At 35.0% G+C, this 21644-nt stretch overlaps 1 long non-coding RNA gene across 1 annotated transcript; it reads left to right on the top strand.

The window, feature by feature from the left end:
• The first annotated feature begins 655 nt into the window (after positions 1-655).
• LOC116070481 lies at positions 656-20957 on the top strand. Its single transcript, XR_004110419.1, has 2 exons — positions 656-759; positions 20646-20957. It is a non-coding gene; the product is annotated as an uncharacterized LOC116070481 (long non-coding RNA).
• The last annotated feature ends 687 nt before the right edge of the window (positions 20958-21644 follow it).

Here is a 21644-nt window from a genome sequence, read left to right as displayed (position 1 = left end):
ACTCTAAAACTATGTTTGCATTAGGGCTCATGAGAAGGAAGAAGCCCTTTATGGGTAAGCCAGAAGACCTGTGTTTTTATTCCTAGAAGACACAGTAGGAGGAGAAAACTACTTAGTAAAATTTCCTTGACATCCACAAATGTGACATGGTACGTGTGTGTCGTCCCCACACACATTAGTTATAAAAGTGAAAAACACTGATTTCACTTTCTAGTTCTATTTGATTTGTTTTTGTTTGTTTGTTTGCTTGCTTGCTTGCTTGCTTTGTTTTTTCAAGATAGGGTTTCTCTGTGTAGCCCTGGCTGTCCTGGAACTCACTCTGTAGACCAGGCTGGCCTCGAACTCAGAAAACAGCCTGTCTGTAGCCCGCGTGGTCCTCTCGTCGGGAAGAAGACACGCGGACACTAGGTTCCTTCTGCAGCAACTGTTTATTTGTCTCCATCCATAGTGAAAAAGGGGGTCGAGCCCAAAATCCGCACTGCTTATATACACCACAGTGCGCGTATCTGCCCACAGCGTGGTGTGTCTGCTCATGATTGGCTGTTCGCTCATTACCCTACGTAATGCCCCAGGATGGGCCGTGACATGGCGTCCTTTTCACTCTACGCACATGCGCCAACAGTTTGCGCAAACAGTTGTCCACTAGGCGTTAACAGCGGAAGTAGGCGCCATCTTGCCATGGCGAATGCCTCTCAAGATTTACGGCTCCCCACACCTGTCTCTGCCTATCAAGTGTTGGTCCCATCTAAATAGTCGACTGTGAGTCTCTGCATCTGTTTTCATTGGCTACTGGGTGGAGCTTCTCAAATTACAGTTATGCTAGGCTCCTGTCTTCAAGCACAGCAGAGTATTATTACTACTGCCAGGGACTGGTTCTTGCCTAGGGGATGGGTCGCAGTTTGGGGCAATCATTGACTGGCCATTACCTTTGCCTCTGCTCCATTTTTGTCCCTGCACATTTTGTAGGAAGAACTCATTTTGGGTCAAAGGTTTTGTGGGTGGCTTGCTGTCCTTATCCCTCCACTGGGAGTCCTGCCTGGCTACAGGAAGTGAACTCTTCAAGATCCATATCCCCCAGTCTCACTCAGCTGGAGTCTAATCTAGGTCTTAGGCAAGTCCTAGAGATGCCTTACCTGTCAACCCCAGATTTCCATTCTTTCTTCCCTGCTCTCCCTACATCTGCTTCCATCCTGTCTGCTCCCCACCCAGTTTTCACCCTCCTTCAATCTCATATCTGTTTTATATCCCTTTCTGTGTTAGATTCGAACATCTTCCATTAGGATTTCCTTGTTATAGGGTTTCTTTGCATCTGCCTAGATGCAAAGAATGGTTAGTTGCAGAACCATTATCTTGTACATTATGTCTAATAAACGTTTATTATCAAGTACATACCATGCATGTCCTTTTGGGTCTACGTTACCTTGCTCAGGTTGATTTTTTTCTATGTCTAACCATTTGCCTGCAAATTTTATGATTTCTGGGTTTTTAATAGCTACCATTGTGTACAGCTGAGTAGTACATATTTTCTTTATCATTTCATCTGATAAGGGACAGCCAGATTGTGTCCAGTTTCTGGATACTACACATAAAGCTGCTATGAACACATCTGAGCAAGTGTCTTAATGGGAAGTTGGGGCATCTTTGTGTATTACCCAGCAATGATATAGTGGGGACATGGGGTAGAAATATTACTAAATTATCTGAGAAACTGCAAAATTGATTTCCATAGTGGTTGTCCAAGTTTGCACTCCCACTACCAATGAAGGAGTGTTCTTATTGCTTCACATCCTTGCCAGTTATGTTGTCCCTTTGAGTTTTTGAAATTAGCCATTTTGATGGGTGTAAGGTAAAATTTCAGGGTCATTTAATTTGCATTTCCCTGATGACTATGGATTTTGAACATTTCTTTAAGTGTTTCTCAGCCATTAAAGATTCCTCTGTTGAGAATTCTCTGTTTAGCTCTCTAACCATTTTTTAACTGGGATATTTTTGTTGTTGCTGTCTAACTTCTTAAATTCTTTATATATTTTGGATATTAGCCCTCTCAGATGTAGGGTTGTTGAAGTTCTTTTCCAATCTGTAGGCTCTCATTTTGTCCTACTGATGGTGTCCTTTGATTTACAGCGATAGTGATTCCTCCTGGTGTTCATTTCTTTCATATGATTGTTTTAGCTATCCTGAGGATATTTTTCCCACATGAAGTTGAGAATTGTTCTTTTATGATCTGTAAAGAATTATGTTGGAATTTTGATGTGGATTGCATCAAATCTTTAGATTGTTTTGAGTAAAATTACCATTTAAACAATATTATTTCTATAGATACATGAACATGTGAGATCCTTCTGTTTCCGATATCTCCTTCAATTTGGTTTTAGTGCAGAATACTACCATACATTCAAAGAGGAGCTAATATCAATATTCCTCAAAATATTCAACCCAAATAGAAACAGAAGGAACTCTGGCAAACTCATTCTATGAGGCTTCAGTCACTCTGATTTTTAAACCACAGGAAGATTCAACAAAGAAAAAGAATTTCAGACCAATTTCTCTCATGTACATTGCTACAAAAATACTCAATAAAATACTCACAAACAAATTCCAAGAGCACATCAAAGACATTATCTACCATGATTAATTGAGCTTCAATCCAAGGATGCAGGGGTGGTTCAATATATGAAAATCCATCAACATAATCAACCATAAAAATTAAAAACAACAACAAAAACTTGATCATCTTATTTGAAAACTCCTTTGAAAAAAATCTAACACCCCCCTCATGTTAACTTCCTTGGAAAGATCATACCTAAACACAGTAACAGCAAGCCTAGAACCAACATCAGATTAAATGGAAAAGAACAACCCACAAACCACAAGAAACTCAAGAAAAAAGGAAGACCAAAATGTGGACATTTCATTCCTTCTTAAAATGGGGAACAAAATACCCATGGAAGGAGTTGCAGAGACTAACTATGGAGTAGAGATTGAAGGAAGGACAAGCAAGCCTGATATACCTATCTCCTGAGAGGTTCTGACAGTACCTGACTAATACAGATGTAGAGGCTCACAGCCACCCATTGAACTGAGTACAGGGTCCCCAATGAAGGAGTTAGAGAAAGGACCAAAGGAGCTAAAGGGTTTGCAGCCCCCTAGGATGAACAACAATATGAACTAACTAGTACCCTCAGAGCTCCTAGGGCCTCAACCACCACCAACCAAGGAGTATACATGGTAGGACTGATTGTTCTGGCAGCATGTGTATAGTAGAGGATTGCAAAATCAATCATCAATGGGAGGAGAGGTGCTTGGTCCTGTGAAGGTTCTGTGCCCCAGTGTAGGGGAATGCCAGGGCCAACAGGTGGGAGAGGGTGGGGTGGCAAGCATGGGGATGGGGGAGCCAACAGGGGTTTGTTCTTGTTGGTTTTGTTTATTTGTTTGTTTGTTTGTTCCTGGGAAGGGAAACTGGGAAAAGAAAAATCATATGACATGTAAATAAAGAAAATATCTAATTAAAAAAAGTAATTCTGCGAAATCCATGGACAAGGTAAAACTGCCCATTCTCTTCTATCTCTTCAATTAAGTACTTGCAACTAGAGCTAGAGCAATAAGACAACTAAAGGAGATCAAAGAGATATAAATTGGAAAGGAAATTTATCAAAATATTGTTATTTGCAGATGATATGATGGTATGCATAATTGAACACAAAAATTCTACCAGAGAACTTCCCCAACTGGTAAATACCTTGAGCAAAGTGTTTGGATACAAAAATAACTGAAAGAATTCAGTATCCCTCCTTTATACCATGATAATTGTGCTAAGAAAGAAGTAAGGAAGACAACATCCTTCACAATAGGCAAAAATAATATAAACTATCTTGGTGTTACTCTAAGCAAGCAAGTGAAAGATACAATGTCAGGGACTTCAAGTCCTGGAAGAAACAAGTTTTATTTTCATTTTTTATAATTTTTAATTGATGATGAATAAACCTTTTTTTTTTTACAGTCAAGTCATTGTCACCATCTGATAGTTCCTCATCCCATTCTTCCTCCCCAGTCTCCAATAAGATGTCCCCATCACCACCACCACACCAGACCTCCCTATTCCCTAGAGCCTAAGTCTTTCAAGGGTTAAGTGCTTTCACGGAGGCCAGATCAAGCAGTCCTGTGCTGTCTGTCCAGCATTATGTGTCAGGGGCCTCATAGCATCTAGTATATGCTGCCTGGTTGGTGTCTTACACTCTGAGGGATCTCAGGGGTCCAGGTTAGTTTTCCTTATGGGGTCATTCTCTTTCCCAGCTTCTTCCAGCCTTACCCTAATTACACCACAGGTGTCCCCAGCTTCTGTCCATTGGTTGGGTATAAATATCTGAATCTGACTTTTAGCTGCTTGCTGGGCCTCTTAGACGGCAGCCATGCTAGGCTCATGTCTGAAAGTATACTATATCATCAGTAATAGTATCAGATTGGAGCAGCCCCTTGAGCTGGATCCCAATTTGAGCCAGTCATTGGACCCCCTCTCCCTCTGTCTCTTCTCAGTTATGTCCCTGTGCACCACTTAATGCCCTGTCTTTCTGCTGGATGTAGACTCTTCAAGTTCCCTCTCCCCACTATTGGGCATATTATTTAAGGTCCCTCCCTTTGCGCCCTGAGAATCTCTCACCTCCCAATTCTCTGGTACATCCTAGAGGGTCCCCCTACCTCCAGAGGTTGCCTGTTTCCATTTTTTTTCTGCTGACCCTCAGAACATTCCTCTTACTCCCCCAATACCTGATCATGTTCTGGTTTTCCCCTCCCTCTTTCTCTCCTACACAGGGCCCTCCCTTTCTCTGCCCGCATGATTACTTTCTTCTCCCTCCAAAGTGGGATTAATGCATCTTCACTTCTGTCCTTCAGTTTGCTAAACTTCTTGAATTCTGTGGATTATACCCTAGGTATTCTGTATTTTATTTTATTTATTTATTGGCTAATATCCACTTATTAGTGAGTACATACTATGCATGCTTTTTTGGGTATGAGTTAGGATGATATTTTGCAGTTCTATCAATTACCAGGAAAACTCAGGATGTCCTCATTCTTAATAGATGATAGTATTCCATTGTATAAATGAACCACATTTTCTGTATCCATTCTTCTGTTGTGGGACATCTGTTTCCAGCTGCTGGCTATAACAAACAAGGCTGCTATGAACATACTAGAACTTGTGCCCCCGTGGCATGGTGCAGCATCTTTTGGGTTTATGCCCAAGAGTGGTATAGCTGTGTCTTCAGATAGATCTATTTCCAATTTTCTGAGTAACCTCAAGATTGATTTCCAGAGTGGTTGTATCAATTTTCAATCCCACCAGCAATGGAAGAGTGTTCCTCTTTCTCCACATTCTCACCAACATGTGCTGTCAACCTGAGTTTTTGTTCTTAACCTTTCTGATTGGTGTAAGGTGGAATCTCAGAGTCATTTTGATTTGCATTTCCCTGATCACTAAGGACTTTGAACATTTCTTTAAATGCTTTTTAGCCATTCAAGATTCCTTTTCTGTGAATTCTCTGTTTAGTTCTATAGCCCATTTTTTGATTAAGTTGTTTGAGTTTTTGGAGGTTTGCTTCTTGAGTTCTTTGAGGGGATAGTGAAGATTTTTTTCCCCAATCTATAGGTACTGATTTGTCCGATTGACTATGTCATTTATATTACAGAAGCTTTTCAATTTCATGTTTAAAACTCATTGAAGTTAAATATTGACCCAAACTTTAACATATTTCATTATTTGTTTTCAGTTTTTAATCTAATTTTAATTTTTACCTCTCTTTACATCCCACTCACTGCATCCTTCCCTTGGTCCTACCCCCAATTCTTTCCTATTCTGCCTCCCCTTCTTTTTCATTTATTATTTGACAAATGCTCCTAAATTATGGAAATATAGATTTTCTGATTTTAAAAATTATTTGCTAGTAAGAATATATTTGCTCTATTTCATTGCTAATTAATTTTAGTTGGAAATTTAACTGGGAGATCCTTGAAACACCAAAAAGACCCACTTAATATTCTGAAGATTCCAGCTTCTAGGACCTAGGTACCAAGGACCTTCCTAACTCTCTAACATACATATGAGTATTGTGCCCTGTGGATACTCAGCTTCTCATCTACTTGTCATTCATTCACATTAATTTTCCCTGCAAATTATTAATGTCCTATATTATTGCATTTACAAATTGTCTAACTCTTTATTTGTATGTAATTAAATATTGAGTCAATTTCCTAAATAAAGCTGTGGCCCAGTACTCAGGAATACAAATTTTGCTTATTCTAAAGAATAGTTTATAAAAAAAGTCTAGTTAGAATGTTTCTTGATTGTTTAAATATTTTAAAACTTATGTCATTTTTACTTATCTATATTTATGGCTATGAATGCAACTGTATGCCCCAAGACTGTAAGTGCTTGTGGAGATAAGAGGAATATGTCAGATCCTTGGAGGTGAAGATGCAAGTGGTCCTGAGCTACTTGGGTTCTGTTATAAGAATTAAACTTATGTTCTCTGAGGGGAAAGTGGTGGCTCATGTCCCCTGAATACTCTAGCTCCCAATTTGTCATGAATTTATTAAATATAGTTTAATTTTTAAAATATGAATCTGAAAAAAGAAAAAAATATAAAACTATTAGGAAAGAAGTTAAGGATGGATAAATGTTACAAGTAATCTATTATCTATAAACACTAGTGATTTGAAATGTTTATTATTCATAGTTCATTCTTTTTGAGAAAATTATAATTTGATAATGCATCTAGTGAAATTTAAAATTTGATTCATGAACAAGTCTGAAGTCCTGAAAATTTGTTCCCATGATATTAAAGATAAATGTAGTGAAATTTACAAAATTATTTTGAGTACTTAATGTCTGTACAATCAAACGAATATGTAAGTATGATGCTTGATTTGAGTATTTATAAATTGTAAGGATCTTTATCCTAAACAACATTCAGACATTTAAAATCTTAGCAAGATGCATCTTTCTACTAGGCAGAAAAGTGAGATTTCATTTAACTTAAACAAAAATGTTAAAAAAAATTTACTCATGTGACTTCACTGATAAGAACTCATCAACACTAAGCACCAATGACCAAGGACATGCTCAAGTGGATGAGCAAGGCCAGAGTACTCCACTCTACACTAGGGATTACAGGCAATGAAAAAAAAAATGCCAAGAGTGAGAGGAACAGCATTTGGGTTTCTAACACCTAATAGTCAGCCTTGAAATCATATGCAAATAATTTTACACTGACTGTGCAGGCTGTATTTTGGTATTTAGAAGTAAGCATACATGTCTGTAAAAGCAACGAATGAAAAAGTGTTTACAAATTTGAAAGAGAGTAACTAGGAGTATACTGGAGTCTTTTGAATTAGAAAAGGGTAGGAATTTGGGGTTTCTGGGGGTGAGGAGGGAATGGGAAAGGGGATAACATTTGAAATGTAAATAAATAAAATACCCAATTAAAAAATGACTAAGCATAAAAAAAGGAAACTGGAGAAATAGTTTAAACCATGCTTTCAATATAATCAGAAAAACTGAAGAAAAAAATCTTACTTAATAAAAAGAGTAGGGAGGAATTATGCATTATATTAATTATAATGTAAAAAATGAAAACAAATTCAGCAATTCAGTAAAACATGGAGTCTTGATTGTATAAATATTTTCCCCATGTATCTGAGAGTAATCCTTTATTAATTATAGCAATGAAGTTACATGTGTATTCTATGTAGTGACTTATATAATGCACTGGGTTTAAGTTTACAATTGGAGAAGAGTTTTCTTCCTTTGTGAAGCAATGAATTCCTTTAAAGATGTTACAGAACAGCCTATTGTTCTTTTTACTTTGACAAACCTGACCATATAATATATTTAAACAAAAATGAGTAGTTATAATCTAATCTAATCTTTGTGTTTCAGAAACTGATAATTACAAATGGAATGGGGGCTTTAGAAGAGGCCATCACACATAAAATGAATCAAACCTTTAATGAAATGAAAGAGATTGTACAACTTTCATTGTAAAAATTACAGATTATAATTCAGTCAGATTACTTTAATATCTCCAGTACATGGTGTCTGCACAAGACAGGATCAGTGAGTACTCAGAGAGACAGATCCTCACAGTAGTAACAGAAATGAGTCCTTAGTCATAAGCCACAGGGAAAACCGTGTAAGAGATTTCTCAGATCATACTGTATGACATTGGCATGACAGGCTGACCAAGAATACAGATGCCCCAGTTTCATTACAATTGTAATTGTAAAATACAAAGCCAGTGCTTGGAAGACTAGGCTTTTACTGAAGCCCAGAAAGAGGAATGATTTCTGTTTTGTGATATCTGTATGAACTGAAGGATCTGTTCAAAATAAAGGTGGAAGTTCTCCCTTCTGGTAACAGGAGAACTCTTTGTTCTTTCTTGTTTTACTTATTTAAAGATCTCATAAAATGCTTCCTTCCTGTATACACATGATTCACCCAGTGGATGACTATGTTGTCTTTGTACTTACTTTACTGTATAAACACAAAAACACAAGCATGTATGCACACACACACATAATAAGTAAAATATTTGTTAAATCTAAAATCTTGGTTTGCAGTTTCTATTTATATGACAATATTTTATAGTAATTTTTATTTATGTATTAAGGTTTATCAAGTACATATACCATCCATTCTAAAGACAGATTTTTGTTTGTCAAAAAAATGTTATACACCCATGAAGTAATGATAGCTGACTTTTTTCATGAATAAGTTTTTCTAATACAGCACAAAGTCAATAATAATCCATGTTCACAGAAATACTAAATTTTTTGAATAAGATGAAAATTAGATTTATATTTAAAAATTATGTTTCTCAGTATCAGTGTCAATTATGTAGGTGAAATTTGTCTGCAAATAAATATTTTTATGGACTTTATATAATATATATTATCCCATTTTAATTATATTTTATTGTCTAAGTAAACATTGTACTATTTTATAATTATTTTTTCTGTACTCAAGTTCAATAAAAAGCATATCAGTATCAAAATCTTAACATTAGTAATAAAAATATTCCAGGAGACTCCATGAGGGACATTTACCTGTAATTATTTTGTGGTTGTTTTTTTTTCCTTCACCGGGAATTGAATAGGCACTTTTTAAATTAATTTACTTTTCCATATTCTATCTATTCCATATTCTATGCTAGTCCATATTCTATTCCTTCTCTCCATCTACCCTCCAACTGTTTTACATCCCATACCTCCTCTCCAACCCCTCTGTATCCACATGGCTGCCCCCACACCCCACCCCACCTGACCTCTAAACTCCCTGAGGCCTCCAGTCTCCTGAGGGTTAGGTGCATCAACTCTAAATGAACACAGACCTGGAAGTCTTCTACTGTATGTGTGTTGGGGGCCCCATATCAGTTGGTGTATGCTGTTTGTTTGGTGGTCCAGTGCTTGAGAGATCTCCGGAGTCCAGATTAATTGAGACTGCTAGTCCTCCTACAGGATCACCCTTCTTCTCAGCTTCTTTTAGCTTTCCCTAATTCAACAATAGGGGTCAGCTGCTTCTGTCCATAGGTTGGGTATAAATATCTGCATCTGACTCTTTCAGCTGCTTGTTGGGTCTTTCCGAGGGCAGTCATGATAGGTCCTTTTTTGTGAGTGCTACATAGCCTCAGTAATAGTGTCAGGCCTTGGGACCTCCCCTTGAGCTGGATCCTACCTTGGCATGTTTCTGGACATTTTCCTCAGGCTCCTCTCCATTTCCATTCCTGTAATTCTTTCAAACATGAACAATTATGGGTCAGAGATGTGACTGTGGGATGAGATTATAGTGATTAATTGGAAACATGTTTAAGAAACGTCTTTTGAATATAACTAAAGTAGTTTTTGTTTGTTTGTTTCCCTAGAAATGCTATTGTGTTTTTTTTTTTTATTTTTTAGCTCAAGGATCGAAAGAATAAATTCATACATATTACATGTAATAAGCCCATTCAATCTGATAGTGTTTTAACAGTTATGTTTATCTGGTAGAAAAGAATTGCAAACTGTGCATGCAATTTTTTATTCTATCAGTGCCAGTCATTTGTGATCGCTCATTTATGGGTATTTATCTTCCAAGCCATTTCAAACTATTTTCAAGACATTATGACTTTCAAGTATTCAGTGACATGATAGAAGATAGTTTAACTGGAATGTAGAGCATATTCTAAATGTTGATTCTAATGTTTTCTTTTAACTGACTCAAAATTATTTGCTTCTATTAATATGTATATTAGTAATAAAAATATTCCAATGATCTGGTGAGTAGAAACTAAAATAACAGACTTAATTCCTTTACAGCCTAATGACACAATGTAAGTGCATGATGTTGATAATTTATAAGCTATACTTGCATTGTTCTGAAAAACAATATTTGATGGTTACTCCTTAAATGATCCCATATATATTTTGATTCAAGTTTTATGTAAGTTAGGACACTGAGCAGATACATCACAATAGGAAGAGTCTGTGTTGAAGGCAGCTTTACATCATGAGGGAGATCAGCAAAGAAAGCAAGATTGAACTGGGGTCTAGTTATATGAATCTTTCCAAACACTAGTTGGGATACTCCACTAGCCAGATTCTACATATTCTAGCATGTTCCATAGCCTCCTTTGTCATAGTAATCCATTGAAAGAGAATCATTTCAGATCTGAGGCAAAGGAACAAAAATGTATATTTAAAGCAATGCATTTAAAGCCTACAGAGGTGGAAAAAAGTCGGAGAGTCCAAGCAGTTTGCTTGAGAAGGAAGAGATTGTTTTCCTTAGGTGCCTAGCCAATTGCAATTCCTAGAGCACCTAAAATCACATTAAGTTTCAAATGTTTATCTTTCTGTAGTATTGACAAAATTGTTAGGGTAAAATATACACCTTGCTTTATTGGAAACCAAGTAGTAATGGCTTTGTAATCATTTAATCTTTGCCTTAAAATCCCCTTAAGCTCTCTAAAAATGAGTAACAGAAATATTTTGTGGAATGCCTTCACCAAATTGTATTATGTTTGTCTAATCTTGTTGTTCTTCAAAAGAAACTAATATCCTAATGAGAACACCCACACTTCATTTCACAATTCATAAGGGCATGTCTCCTGACACTAAGTTTGATCTGGAAGAGATGGTAAATCAATGATCATTTTGTCTGCTTTTTTCTCTGTGCAAATAAAAGCTTTACAAAAATTATTTTACATATCTGTCAATACTCTACCAGTTATAGAAAAACTCTATAAATGGAGTCAGGAAACAAAACTATGTTTCAGTTTTTTCATTTGCAGTTCTCTCTTTCAGTAACCATGATGCATTTTGGTATCGACAGTTATTGCTAGATAGATGATAGTGATATTTAAAGTCACAAAAACGTGACAGGAAGTGATCATTAAATTATTGTGTACAGAAAAAACATAAATGCTAAAAATTCAGTCACTTTAAGATTGCTTATATAGAGTGACAGCTTTGTGTTTAAAACCATTTGATTGTTTTATTGGTATCTTGTTTTATTGTTGTATAAAAATTTGTCATATATACACATATACATCATACACACACTTGTATACATATATGTTCTGCAAAACTACCATCACTTGTATTGAAATTTTGCCACCTGTAATCCTTTCATTTCTCATACTTCTCCTTCACACAGACTTAAATATAGACATGGAAATCATTAGACACTCATCTGCCATATTTTGCTTAACTATCTGACAAAAAATTATAGTGAAAGTACTTTCAACAAATAGTGATGATGAAGGTGAATGTCTTGACATACTTTGACGTTTTAAGTTGTCCATATTTTCTAAATATTTAATTGTGAAATTTGTTCTTTTTAATTTCTTTTCAAAAATCATTTTCTCGTTTTGGAAAATTTCATATTTGAACACAACGTTTTTCTATATCAAGTCCATCTGTGTCCTCATTTCCAAGTTCTGATCTCCCTTTATTATTGATTCATGTATGCATATTACATATATGCATGTGTGTAAATTTGTATAGTATGTGTATAGACTACTCACTCCATTTATCTTTGCTGCATGTATATGTGTCCAGGGCCACTTGTAATTGAAGAGTCTACGTTAGGATCTGACAAACTATGTTGGAGCTCGTGGCTGGAGGAAAATGATTTTCCTGTCATGGTACCATTCACCATTGACTCAGGAAATAATACATCAGTTTCATTAACGGATTTTTCTCTGTATCAATACTCATGTGTCAAAGAACTATTTTTTTTTACTTGAATTATTTTATAGTTCCGTAATTTTACAACCACTTATAACAGTCTCAACACAGGAACTCAGATGATATGAGTTCTGTTAAACACCCTTAAATACCTTCTCCTAGTTACTGTTACATCCTTATCAAATGCAGTAGACACATGCCATCTAACAGAAACCATATCTCATTACATCTCTTTTTTTTCTATTTTTCAATTTGATTTTCACATTTTTGCAAACTTTCAGACATATAGCAATACATTTGTGTCCTATGAATATATGAATATGTAAATCTTTATATTGATCTTTAGTGCTTCATCAATTATATTTTTTCTTAAACATTTTCTCAAATTCTTATATTCTTTACATATATTCCAAAAAAGCCCTCAATATACCAGCCTAAACACTTTCTTTTGTCTTGTATCACTTTATACCTTAGAATTGTCTGACATCCTATATATTTCACTAAAGTACTATATATTACTTTACATAGTTACTAGAATGTAAATCTCAGGAAACTCTAAATAATTGTTTACAATGGTTAATATCTTTTAACAGTGTTTAGTTTAAGAGTATTGTGTTTATTTCTAGAATTTCAATAATCATCTCAATTAAGAATATTATAGTTTAATGATTATCATGTGATACTATAATCTCTTGGACAGACATCATAATTTCTAAAAAAAAAATGAAATAATAAAGAAGTTAAAATGCAGAATGTCCTTGGTATACTTCTGTAATATGCCTGTAAACACATAGACAATGATATATTAAAATACAACGTCTTTTAAAATTATTAATTCTTTCAAGACGTTCCATGAAACTAGATTTTGTGCTTTGGATCTGTAGTCAAAGACCTGTGTAGTCTGAGGAGAAAACACATTTAGTTTGAGATCAGCTCTGTCTACAAAAGAGTTCTGTGTCAGACTGCACTATATAGCAATACACCATTTCACAAAACAAAATAACCAAAAACAATAAATAAATAATTTTTTAAAAAGCAACATGACAAACTTGTCATCTTGGGCTTTTTCTACAACTTTCTTTTCAGAACTGGAACTCAATCAGGTCAGGAAGCAGAGGCCGCGGAGGGATGTTACTTACTGGCTTGCTTCCCTTGGCTTGCTCAGCTTGCTTTCTTGTAGAACTCAGGACTACCAGCCCATGGATATCTTGACCCACAATGGGTCCTCGACCCTTGATCACTAATTGAGAAAATTCCTTCCAGCTGGATCTCATGAAGGCATTATCTCAAGGGAGGCTTCTTTCTGTGATAACTCCAGCTTGTGTAATGTTGACACACAAAACAATTGAACCCTTCTGTCCTAGAACATAAACTACAGTTGAGGCTACACCTTCACCAATGACCTTCCATGGCTTCTCACAGTGCCAAGCCTCAGCTGCTCTTTATGATCCCTTCATACCTTCAAAATCAGTACTACCTGGGTGACTCTTACACATTACCCAAGACTAGCCATACATAGCATGAGGTACAACATTGACTATCTCAGGATCACAGCTTCTTTGTGCTTTCAGTAAACACTTCACAGAAGATATCACTGCAGTGATGCTGGTCTCTTCTTAATCACTCCTAATTTTTTAGCTCCAGCTAACCAATACCAATAGTTCCAGTAATGCAAAGGTTTCACTTTAGTCGTTCTGGTATCTTATTAATAACAGCTGATTCTTCAGCCCCAGCTAATCAAAACCACAGAATCTTCACGACCTTCCCTCTGAAATTTGAAAGCCAGGCCTCCATCATTTGCACTGTTCTCAACATTTCCTTCCAAACTCCTACAGAACACCCACAGATTTGTTAACACCCAATGGCTTTTCTAGCTCAAAGTTCCAAAGTCCTCCCAAAAACATGGTCAAGCTGTCACAGGAATAACCCACTATGCTGGTACCAACTTCTGTATTATTCAGGGTCTCTAGAGTCACAGAAAGTATGGAATGCCTTTCTATATTGAAGGAATTTATTATGATGACTTTCAGGCTGTAGTTCAACTCCCCAATAATGGGTTAGCTGTGAATTGGAAGGCCAAGAATCTAGTAGTTGCTTGGTTGCACAAGGCTAGTTGTTTCAGCTGCTTTTCTGTAGAAGTAGATTCCAACAGATGTGCTGGCAAGTAGATGCTAGCAGCAAAGAAGAACAAATCTTCTTTCTTCCAATGTTTTTGTGTAGGTCTCCAGCAGAAAGTGTGGTCCAGATTAAAGTTGTGTACCACCAAGATTTACTTTGCCCCAGGATGACCTTGAACTCCTTGCCTTAGATTCCTAGGATTAAAGCCATGGGCTACCTTGTATGGGCCTAAGCTTTTTATGGCCACTATGCCTCAAGATCTCCATGCCAAGATCCAAGTCAGACACTTGTGCCCTCCATCCTCAAGATTTCAATCACAAGTGAGACCTCTAATTCTGGATTGTAGTTCATTCCTGATATAATCAAGTTGACAACCAGGAATAGCCATTACCATAACACATATTAAAAAATAAGTAGAAAGAAATAGTTCATACACCAGTCTCATTACCTAAAATCTTTAAGTTGGACCATTTAGTAATATGTTTGCATATTTATGACAACAAAAATCTTGCAGAATATTATTTATAAAGATGTAAAAGCAATATTAATTGACAGTAAAGTTGAAACATCTGAAAATCCTGCATGTAACTCTGTAGAAAAATTCTTGTCACAGCCATATCAAATAATCAATGTGCAGTTCACAGACATAAATACTTAGTAGATACTTCATATCCCCAAAACAGTTTGGCATAAGTTAAGCAAAAATTAAAAAGGTTTGTGTATGTGAGGAGTTTCTCATAATAAAGTCATATACAGATAACATACAGTTAGTCTCCATGCAAAACTTAGTTAAGAGAGAGGCATTTTAGTACTTACTTTCAAGATTATCAGTCACAATTATACCAGAGGAATATAGAGCACAAGTTAGTCCAAAGTGAAACAGGGATTCTTATTTTAAGTATCAGTCTTATCATAATTTATTCAGTTGTATATTTGTACTTGTATGTTGTACATATATATATATATACATTTTCATGCCTGTGCGTGCACATGTATGCACTGTATCTCTAAAATTGTGTTTGGAGGCAGTATGTCAATATTAGGTGCTTTACCCAGTCTCATTACAGATTTTTTTCTGAGACATGTTCTCTCACTGAACCATAATTTGGCTGGACATGTTGACCAGCATAATCACAGGATCCTTTTGTGCTATGCCCCTGCAGTGTTGTGCAACAGGCACATATTGGTTTTTGTGCCTGTTTACATACATAAGTACTTTTTCTTGAACAACTATCTGAATAATTTTAGAGATATTATTATTACCTAGTTTTTAGAACAAGGATGTTGAAGACTGTATGAAATTGACTGAATTTCAAGTTGCCAAGCTACCTGTCACTATTAACCTGCCAGTGTCATGAGCTATATTTTACACTAAACATATTGCAGTCATTTGTAATTAAATTTTTATTCATTCTATTTTATTATCAGTGTCAGCCAAGGTCTCACATTTTATTAAAAACAAGCAATAGCTCTAGTATTTATAAATTAGGCAGCAGCCCCTCAAATACTGAAAAAAAAAATGAAGCACGAATTAAAGAAGGTAACATAGGAAAGAACAGATGTGAGAATACTGAAGAATGATGTTATCATGGTTGAATATAATGCACATCAACATCTCTCATCAAACTATTTTGTACAGGACACACTCAGGAACATTCTATATCTGCTCTACTTGAAGTTTTCTTTGAAGTTAAATAAAATTATGAAACATGAAATATATTTTACTTAACATTATGAACAACTGGAATTAACTATGAAAACAAAAATTTTACTTAGAGAAATAATATTCATCTTTTGCTGTAAATTACCTCATTGAAATACAAAAGCCACATTGCCAAAAGAGTGGGTATTATTGTTAAATACCCACAATAATACAATCAAATATAGAATTCTCATACATTGTGGCTATTATTTTATTATCAGTATGATAATTAAGATAGTCCTTCTGTATAAGAAAAATCTATAATATAGAATATATGCAAATTTTCTAATGTTTAGTTTTCACTAGAATTTAAAATCATTATAAAATATATTATCTTCTATGGCTTTAGGAAACATTATCCCAAAATAGAATCTTGACCATAATCCATCTGTGATCAGCAATTTTAACTTCCTAAAATTAAGTTGAATTCAGTGGCTTTTGAAGTGTTAGATGCTCCAGTTTGGATTCTATAAGTAAGTACGCTATGAATCAGAGAGAAACATCAGTGTAGGAATCATTTGTTGAACAGTTGAAGTTTCTGTCTGGACATCAGCAATAGGTGCCTATGTCAAAACAAGGTTTCTTGTTCTTTATCTCCTTTTGAGCTTAAGTTTTATCACAGTGGTGTTTAGGTAGATTATGGAGGTAGTAATTACATAAGGATTGCATCATGCAACAGAGGGCAAATGTAGCTACTTGTCATAGGACTTATCATGTAATAGGTGACATTTGGATTAACATTGGATCCTCCACAGAATAGGATGAAGCAAATTGCAAGTACGATATTTTCCTCAGAAAAATAAAATTGATGGATCTGTTTCTAGAAGCAATAACTTGTTCCCTAACAGACAAGTTCTATAAACACACAGACATACACACATTCACAGAGACGTAAGCATATCAGTGATAAGAAAAGAGATATTTTTCACATAATTTATTCTTTATTAAAATTTAACAAATATTCACAAATGAAAATGTAGTTATAATTTAAATTATAAGAAAATACCATCTAATTATTTTGCAGTTGTGTGTGCAGTTGAGGGTTGTCAGTAACTAGCATACTATATACTTTAGTTGTAAATAGATTGTCAGCAAAACTCAATGAAGTCAGATCAACATAGGGAGGCTTTAAAGAGATAAGAAAAGAGCACTATAGAAATACATAGGTGAACAAAGCAGTTATCTAGGCAAAATGTCATTAGAGGTCACTTTACTGCTATGTTCATTTAGCTGAATATTGGTAAGAGTACCCTCTCCTGTTACTCAAATTCAGCTAAATGAACTAATACAAGGAGAAGGTGCAGTGAGTGGTAGACTTTTTATCACTCAGCTCTAAGTGAAAAGCCTTTTCCTTACCACTCTCCTCAAGGCTCAGGGATCGATGTGTATGAGAAGGCAGAAAGATTGTAGTATATGAAGATGTGCATGCTCCGAGAAAAACATCTTTCCCTGGCAGAACAGGCTGATGCTCATACAAACTCACAAAGACTATGGCAGCATGCCCAATACCTTTACAAGTTCAAACTAGACAATAGGCCATCACAGAGAAGGAGAATTGGGCACAAAATCCCGACCCTACCCAAGGAAGAGGGAATTTTTAATTTTTAAATTCTTCAAAAGAGTGACACTGGACATATGTTTGACACTCCAGGAGAAGCCCCAGTCTCAGGAGTAATTGGCCAAGGTGAACGGAAATTCATGCCGTTATAGATTTTTTCTTTAACTTTGATTTTTTTCATATGTTTTGCTTTTAAGAGAGAAAAAGAACATTAAATTGAATTAAAATGGGAGAAAAACTGGAGAAGTTATCAGGATAAAGAAACTATGATCAAAACATAAAAAAATTAAAATTATCATTTTAATTGTGACATTTCTCTAGGCAGAATGGAAACTGGTTATTGATTATATCATAATGACAAATGTGTATTAGAGAAGCAAACAGAAAATATATGCAAAATGATTTGTGCAATGTACAAATACTTTTTGCTTCCATAAAACATTGAAATTTTTAAAAAATGTTGATGCTTGTGACTTCATGATATTTTGATTATGCCTAAATATTCATAAAATAATTAATATTTTATAATAAAAGAAAAATCTACAAAATACTTGAAGAACCTTCAATGATTCAACTAAGAAACAAAACTTATTTCTCATTTATTCTATGTAGAAAAGAGACATTGCAAAGTTCCTAAGAGTGACAGTTAAGTAACTTTTTGCTTTCAAAAAATAGATAAATCATTAAAAGATTTATTTTAAGTAAACTTAAATTTTTTATTTAATTAAATTTAATTTTAAGTTTGACTTCTTAGTTAAAACTCATTGTTATTACACAACATAGAGGCATATTTCCTCAATCATTTCAAATAAGGATGAAAATGTATGCCATAAACACATCATATATGCATTTAAACTATATTACAAATCCATAGCCTATGCTGCTTGATATAGTAGTGCTTTTTTTCTGAGTAATTTGTAAGAATCTTTATATTGTGATAAATATTTATTGATATGTTATATTGTTTTTGTTATTTAATTTTTATTTGATATAATATTATGCCTTTTGTATGAAAATGTGACACTTTGAAATATATATACATTGTTGAATTACTAAATACAGGTAATTAACATTTGCATTCTTTCAGCTAGCTATTGTTTTTGAGATGAGATGAGTACTTGTTTTTGAGATGAGTATATTAAGTAGAATACTAATATGCAGATTATACATATAAAAAATTAACTGATGGAACTTGCTAGCATCGTCTGACTGTGGCCTCATTAACTATTTGATCATAGTCAAATGCAGCCTAAATTCTTTGTTTCTTTTTATTTAATTTACATATAATTATACTATTCTTGAAATACTCTCCTTGAAGAGATTTTGTCTCAGAAACTTATGTTTTTGAGAAAGTATTTCTTCTTCTTAGCTTTGGTACAAGGGAAATATCAACTTTCAGAATTTCATTTTATTACATATAGTAAACATTCAAGTAAGCATAATTTAAGAAAACTAGAACTAGGTTTTTTTTAAATTTTACACACACTCATACACTCATACACACACACACACACACACACACACACACACACACACACACACTGAGACATATTCCTATGTCAAATCACTTATCGACCATAGAAAAATACATCCATCACTTAAGCAATGGCCATCTAAGTAATAGCATTAAAATGTAAAGTTAAAACATTTTGACTGTGAAAGCTTTATCATAATAAAACGGTTTAATTTCCCTGAGCATGAAATATACCCTCCAAGGAGCATACCTATTAATGACATGCTATGATTAATTAATTGGTTCTGGGAACTATTATGCCATATTAGTCACTTTCATATTAGTGTTCCCAAGAGTCACAAATAAATAAGACAGCGATTTTGCTTCTCCATGTCCAGTGACTGCTTGCCAAGACATTCTGCTGACATGAATTCTCTCTGCAATTTTTCACGTTGCACTCTCTCAGCCAAGTAGTGCAGGGATGTTTAATAAAGTACTTAGAAAAGACTTCTGTTCTATCTAAATTTTCCCCCTCATATCTTTTCTTTCATGTGTGAAATATAGGCACACATTTCCTTCAGAGCCATAACAACGGGTTACAACTTGGTTAGTTTCAGTGCTACCTTTGGTAGTACTGTGACTGATGATTGTAGAAGAATTTTAATCCAGTAGCATGACTGATCTGGCAAAGGATGATGTCCAAAGATCTTCTAGGTCTATATGATTTTTTCAGCATGCAGACATGCCTTGGACTACTGAACAATTTGACTGTAATGCAGACAGACCCTTATTATATACCTTTAATTCCTAACAATGGAGGTAAAGTTATTTTGTAGATGGAAGAAACTATGTTGAAAGTGTCTTTTCATTGAAGGGCAGACAGAGTGATGAACTAGAGAATGATTTGGCAGAATAAGTCAGAGATAGGATATGCCAAACGCACAGCAGAACAGCACAGAAAAGAGAAGCTATTAAAAAGAAGGTCAGGGAGAGAAAGCCAGTTAGGAGTCAGAGCAGTGAATGCAAAGTAGTAGAAATCAGTTTGTTCGTGAGTTCATTTATTTCAGTACAGGTCAGTAGAGGCAGTTGAAGCCAGAGAATAAGGATCCAAAAGATTCCAAAAACAATTGTCAGAGTTAGTTTGAGGCCACGCAAAGCAATCCAGTGAGATGCTAAAAGGAGCCAGACAGAATCAGTCAACTTGCAGAGTAGTTTAAACCAGAACAGCTGTGTTGAATGAGCCAGAGTTCAGAAAGAACTAGAAAGGGTGAGCATGTACCACAGTAAGCCTCTGAGATGATATTACATCTGGCCAATAGAAGTTACATGTACAAATAATTAGTAGTCAGACAGTTTTCTTCCATCAAAGCCAGTTTCATTTCCATGATAATCTCTGCAATCATAAATAATTCTCTATGTTAATTGTTAAGTCCTGATATCTGTTTAAACATGTGTTCACGACTCACAGTATAATTTTGATTTTTTATTATTTCTTTTGAAATGTGACTGGTATTATTTAATTTCTTGCATAAAAAGCATAATTTAAATATGCAGTTTATTTTGAAAGAAGATCAATGAGGTCTGCATTTTTTTGACAGGACATCATTGGACTTCACATATCAATAATTCATGGGATGCTATGAGAATATTGTCCAGACCTTTAGGACTTAAACAATGGGGTTCTCAAGAAGAGGGAGCTGCAACTACAAATTTGGGAACAGGAGACATGAAAGAAGGACACAAGACAAAAACTTCTGATGAAGTCTCCATCTACTCTAGGGAAACAAAGGGCTTTTAAAGCAACAGACCACAAAGGTATTTGCCCAGGTGCACTGGCCAAATAGGCATTTTTGCTTGGTTACACATCAGCACAAATGGAATGTCCACATAGTAAAATGTCCAGAAAGGAATGTTCTCATTGTAAAGTGTCCTGAAAGCCCCCTATCATAAAATGTCTTGAGTCAACTGCAGGAATGGAAGCAAGACAGTGGAAGGGACAAAAGAGTGTTAGTTAATAGTCACCAAGGGACAAGATGGAGACTGAGATGCCAGGGGCTTTTGGGCCCCAACATTAGTCATTCCCTTTTAAGGTACTTACATGTAATGAAATTATTTCCTTAAATTTCAAAACACAGCTTAATATCACATTAATATATTCATATCAAAGTGTTGAATTAAAGAAATATCTCTCATTTAAAATAAATACATTCTAGAAACATTGAGTCAAAACTTTCTATAGACTATATAAAATTCATAGTTATAATGACATAATTGCTCCTTAGAGATGTTAGGTTGGCAAATTTTACATATTCGTTAAATTATGGCCTGAATTTTCAGACACCAAATGTAATTTTATTTTTTACGCTGTATTGATCCTATTCATTCAATATATCTCCGATAATGTGCAGCAAAGAGAACAGGCTTCACATTCTTTCATCCAGCAGAGACATATCCTTGATCAAAATCTTATAATGAGACAAAAACTAGATGTTGTAACTTTCTTTCAAAAGAAACCCAAATCATCCTTAGTTTTAGAAGAGCATGGTATATGTTAACCATAGGAATTAAGATATACAATAGTCAGAGGATAAGCTACC

The sequence above is a fragment of the Mastomys coucha genome, unplaced genomic scaffold (genome assembly GCF_008632895.1).
Source record: "Mastomys coucha isolate ucsf_1 unplaced genomic scaffold, UCSF_Mcou_1 pScaffold1, whole genome shotgun sequence".
Taxonomy (NCBI): Eukaryota; Metazoa; Chordata; class Mammalia; order Rodentia; family Muridae; genus Mastomys; species Mastomys coucha.
The sequence above is the reverse complement of the archived record's forward strand: the minus strand, read 5'-3'. Positions and strand labels throughout refer to the sequence as shown.